A 5649-nucleotide genomic window follows, 5' to 3' on the forward strand; every position below is an offset into this window, starting at 1 on the left:
TCCTAAACCTGTGACGGTCACCTTCTATGGCAAAAGAGACTTTGCAGATGTGGTTAAGTTAAGGATCTTGAGATAGAAGATTATCCTGCATCAGCCAAATGGGCCTGATGTAATCACAACTGTCTAATAAGAGGGTGTCCTCATCTTGGCTGTCTCAGACAGAAGATGTGATGATCAAGCAGAGGGACAGAGTTAAGAGATTTGAAGATGCTATACTGCCAGCTTTGAAGGCGGAAGAGTCACGGCCAGGAGATGCACGTGGCCTCTGGAAGCTGGAAAAGGCAAAGAAACAGGCTCTCCCCCAGCGCCTCGGATGGCACCAGCTCTGCCAATACCTTGGTGGTAGCCCAGTGACACTAGTTCCCAACTTCTGACCTCCAGAACGAAGGAGAATGCACTTGTGTTGTTTCAAGTTGCTGCATTTGTGGTGGTTTGTCGGCAGTGCTTAGAAGCTACTGCTGCCCAAAGCCAGCCCATCCCCAGCCACCCTTGATGGCCTGCTGGACTACAGACTATTCCCACGGTGGCAAGGATGGACCTACACTCATGGGGCTGGCTTGTGGGCTACCACAGCTCATCACAGGGCACACCTGGGGCTGGGGGCACAGAGAAGCACCCACTCAGTCTGAGGGGCCGTGGGAGACTTCCTGGGCAAGAGCTGCTTCCCCTGAGACTAGGAGGGTGAGCAGGGTTGGGGCGAAGGAATGGGCACTGAACAAGGGAACAGTGAGTACAGGTGAGAGAAAGCTCAGTCAGTGGAGGAACTGAAGTGATTCCGTCTGGTCAGCAGACAGGGCTTGAGGGGCATGTGATAGGAGCCTTATGGTGCAATGGTTAGGAGGGCAGGTCCTGTGAGTGCTTGGGTGTGAGACCCAGCCCTGCGATCTTCAGCTCTGTGATTGGAGGCAAGTAATCTGACCTCTCGTGGCCCGTTTCCTTACTTGCTTAATGGGGATAACACAGAGCATTTCCCTCACGAGTTTCTGTGAGGTTTAAATACATCTATAATGTCAGACACAGAGTTAGGGCTCAATAAATCTGCCCCTTTTCCTCCTATGTCAATAGCTCAGTGAGCAGCTGTCACCCTCAGACAGGGTGAGCATGCATGATGTCCAGGGGTGGCCGATGCAAGGCCCGCCTCCCTCGGGCTGTGTGACTGGGCCAGGGGGAAACCAGAGACAAAGAGGATCAGCCTGGGCTTTGGCTGGAGGTTCTGGAAAATATCCTCTCCCTGTAGGGGTGGCCGGTCAGCATGGAGAGGCTGGTGGGGTCTTTACCACCATAAGCAGAAGGACTGCCTGAGAAGGAAGCCAAGAGAGGGAGGCAGAGCCCTGGATGGAATGAGGCAGATCTTGCTGGGGTCACCTAGGTCGCTGGGTCCAGATATGCCAGAATCAAACCCTTTAAGGGATCGAGTTACAAGGACAAATCAATTCGCCTTTTCACTTAAGGGGTTTTCATTCGGTTTCTGTCACTGGCAGCCAAGAGAGTCCAGCTAGCTAGAGGTGGACTCAGTGAACAGGGAGGGCTCTGGCACCCCACTGAGCCTTAAAGTTTAGGGGTGATTATGTGGTAAGGGTGCCTCTTCCACTGTGGTACTCTAGAGACTTGCAGAGATTCTCCATTTGGCGTGGGAAAGCACCTTCTCCCCCTCAAGGCCTGGCACCCACATCTAGGTTCCCCATAAAGAAGAACAAATCTTGGGCCTCCCTGGTGGTGCAAGGGGTTAAGCACCTCACTGTGAAGCAATCCGCAGCCTCTGCAGCACGAGTTCAATCCCCAGCCAGCCAGGAAGTGACCCACATGGTGCAGTAGACCTCTCCAGTCTCGCCTGCTGCTCCCCTCAGCAGTGTATTTCAGTCAGTCTGCCTGTTCTTCTCTTCACTCTGTCTCTGGTGAATCCTCTCACCCCCACACCTCTGGCCTGTACCCCAGTTCTTGTATGAATAAATAAATAAATCTGAAGAAGAAGAAGAAGAAAAAGAAGAAGAAGAAGAAGAAGGAGAAGAAGAAGAAAGAAGAAGAAGAAGAAGAAGAAGAAGAAGAAGAAGAAGAAGAAGAAGAAGAAGAAGAAGAAGAGAGAGAGAAGAAGGAGAGAGAAGGAGAAGAAGAAGAAGGAGAAGGAGAAAGAAGAAGGAGAAGGAGAAGGAGAAGGAGAAGGAGAAGGAGAAGGAGAAGGAGAAGGAGAAGGAGAAGGAGAAGGAGAAGGAGAAGGAGAAGGAGAAGAAAGAAGAAGAAGAAGAAGAGAAGAAAGAAAGAAGAAGAAGAAGAAGAAGAAGAAGAAGAAGAAGAAGAAGAAGAAGAAGAAGAAGAAGAAGAAGAAGAAGAAAGGCTCAAGGCGACAGCCTGTTTTCCCTTCCTGGACTCAAACCTCTCCCAAGGGGGAAGAAATTAGGTTCCACTCAGACAGGGGAGATGGGAAAAGGGGTTGAGTGATAGTATTGGGTACAGCCCAGGACTAAGTGCATTTTCCAGTCCCATTTTACAAAAGACTCTGAGGCCAAAGAGGCTAAGTTACCTGTCCCAAAGCTGGGGCCTACCAAATAGAAGGCAGAACTCAATTCTTGTCCCCAAACACTACTTCTTTCTCCCTAGCCATTTTCCATTTGGTGTGCACACATTCTTTCTGACTTTCTTGTCCTCTCAAATCTGAATTCTCTGCTTCCTTATAATTACTTACTTCTTGGGCCTCCCTGATGGTGCAGGGGTTCAAGTCTCAGCACTGTCAAGCTATTGACAGCCACTGTGGCATGAGTTTGATTCCCGGCCGGCCAGGGAGCTGACCCACATGGTGCAGCAAACCTCTTCTGTCTTGCCCGCTGCTCCCCTCAGCAGTGTATTTCAGTGGCTCTACTTGTTCTGCTCCCACTCTGTCTCTGGTGAGTCCTTTCAACCCCCACACCTCCAGCCTACACCTCAGTTCTTGTAAGTATAAATAAATAAAAATAAATCTTTCAAAAAATAATAATTATTTACTCCTTGCTTTTAGTCACAAAGAGAATGTCTGGCCAGTTCTGGGGCTGTTGTTCCATGCCACATAAGTTATACATTCTTGGGCCGAGGTCTTTACTTCTCTGAGCCTTGGATCCCTCAATCATGGCAAATAAGATGGCCAAGCCTACTCTCAGGCTTTTTACGTGTTAATACATGCCAAACATTCAAAACAGTAAGCACTTTTGATTTATTCAGTAAATGGCAGCTCTTATCATTAATTTCCTTTAGAACTCACACTGTGTAGTACTTACTGAAATGAAATAGAGAGAAATGTCCCTCAAATAGGTAAGTGAATAACTTTTTGAAAAATTGCCATTTTACCAGGCTGACTTTTCATTTTTTTGCTTTTTAATTTTTAAGTCTTTATCCCTGTTGGCAGAGGGCAGCAGCAGGAGGCACGTGTGGGTAATAGGGAACCAGTGGTGGGGAGGGTGTGATGCTTTCTGCTTTCTACTTTGGCAAAGAAAAAGTAGCAGATCAACTCCTCCACACAGAACACCGAGAAATGACCCAGAAATACCTCCTGAAATTGGGAGTTGCTTTTTCCTGAAATTGTGAGTTGACTATGGCAGCTGGGAAGCTGAGAAGCTGGCAGAGCTTTGGTGTCTCAAGGTCCAGGGAAACAAAAATTGGAACAGGGGACCCGCCATGATGGTAGCTGATAAAAATCCCCAGGTTTAAGTAATAACTATGATTAGTACATTTAGGATATTAGATAACAAGAATTTCGGCAGAAAAGTGGAAACTATAAACAAGAATGAAATGAAAGTTCCAGAAACAAAAAAATAAAATACTGAAACGAAGATTTGCAATTATCAAGACCGGTCTCTCAGCCACACCACCCAAGTTTAGGTCCTTGCCCCTGCCTTTTCTATTTACAATGTCAGTCCTTTCTCTTCTTGATGGGGTGAAATTCACACAACAAATAATTAACCATTTGTAAGTGCACAATTCAGTCCTATTTAGTATATTCACAACACTGAAAAATACAACTCTCTAGTTACAAAAATTTTCATCACATCACAAAACACCCCAAATCCATTAAGTAGACCCTCTCCTTCCTCCCTTGCAATTCCTTAATAACCTCTAATCAGCTTTCCATCTTTGGATTTGCTTATTATGGCATATCACATAGAATAAATCATACCATATGTAACTTTTCATTCATTTACAAAATGTTTTTGAGGTTCATCCAAGTTGGAGCATGGGTAGTGTTTCATTCCTTTTTGTAGCTGAGTAATATTCCACCACATGGTTCCACCACATTTTGGTTTATCAATTCACCTATTGATTTGAGCTGTTTTTCCCTTTTGGCTAGTATGAATAATGTTTCTATGAGCATTCATGTACGGTTGTCCTTGTACATATATGTTTTCATTTCCTTTGGGTGTATACTTAGGTGTGGAATAAGTCCTTGTTTCTTCATCTCTTCTGTAGTTTCCTTGGCTATAAAATAGTGGTACCTAGTTTATAGCATTTCATGAGACAATTAAGGCAACATGCTTCGTTTGATAAATGATTGCTATAGATCAAAGTTGTTAAATAATTAGATTACAAGCATTTGTTGACATGCCTTTCTGCCTAGTTGAGTCACAGGTTCTGGAGGACAGGGGCTTTCTGATGGGTGTCTGCATTGAGTGGGGCCTGGCATTCTACCTGGCATAAAGCAGGTATTCAGTAACTGTTTCTGGAGCATTTGGAGGTGATTCTTTTCCATGCGTGGGCTTGCCCTTCCTTAGACTCTGCCAGTGCCACAAGAAGAATGAATGTTATTGCTCTTTTTCAACCTCTGAGGAAAATGAGGCTCCTGAAAGTTGAATAATTTGATTCATATTATGAGAACAAAGAGAAGTTGAATTTGAAGTCCAATCTAAAACCCCAAGCAAGTGTTCCTTCATTCATTCAACATCATATATTTACTGAGCAGTTGCTGTATACCAGACATGTGTGAGGCAGTGGTATCTTCTGGAATTATTTGGGGTGACAACACAAATAAAATGAATGTTAAATAGTGTATCTAGGTAATATACTATGCACTGAAAGACGATACATGCCAAGAAGAAAAGGAAGCTAGGGAGTTGCCAAGGGAAGAGTTTGGGGGTTTCAACCTATGTGGGGTGTTCAGCATAGGCTTCCCAGAGAATGGGACTTTTAATGATTGATTTGAGGAAGTGAGGGAGTGAAGCATGTAAACATCTGTAACCATGGTCCAGTAATATCAAATTAGAAGTTAGTTTGTGTGGAGATCTCTCTGGACTGACAATGATGATGACTTCTTGGTCACCTGCTGTGTGCTCAGCCTACATTACCTACATTATTTCAGAAGTGCCTCAGAACAGCTGTATAAGCTGGTACTGTTACAGGGCAGGGAAAGGGGCATCCCAGACCCTGCAAACCTGTCTGCCCTAAATAAGTTCTGCCATCCGCCACATCAACACAAAACATATGAGACTTTAATGGGAAGGAACTTTAATACAATTAGGAAACAATACAGAAAAGGCAAAGAATCTAATTTGTAAATCAAGCACCCAAAGTTACCCATCCCCTCGTGGGTAAGAGTCCACCCAAGCAGGATTGGCCCAGAGCAAGGCCCCAAAGCCTGCCACAAATCTAAAGCGTCTTCCAGTGGGGACCCACTGAAAAGTTATCAGACAA

Source organism: Talpa occidentalis, unplaced genomic scaffold, assembly GCF_014898055.3.
Source record: "Talpa occidentalis isolate TD23 unplaced genomic scaffold, MPIMG_talOcc4v2.1 talOcc4.10, whole genome shotgun sequence".
NCBI lineage: Eukaryota > Metazoa > Chordata > Mammalia > Eulipotyphla > Talpidae > Talpa > Talpa occidentalis.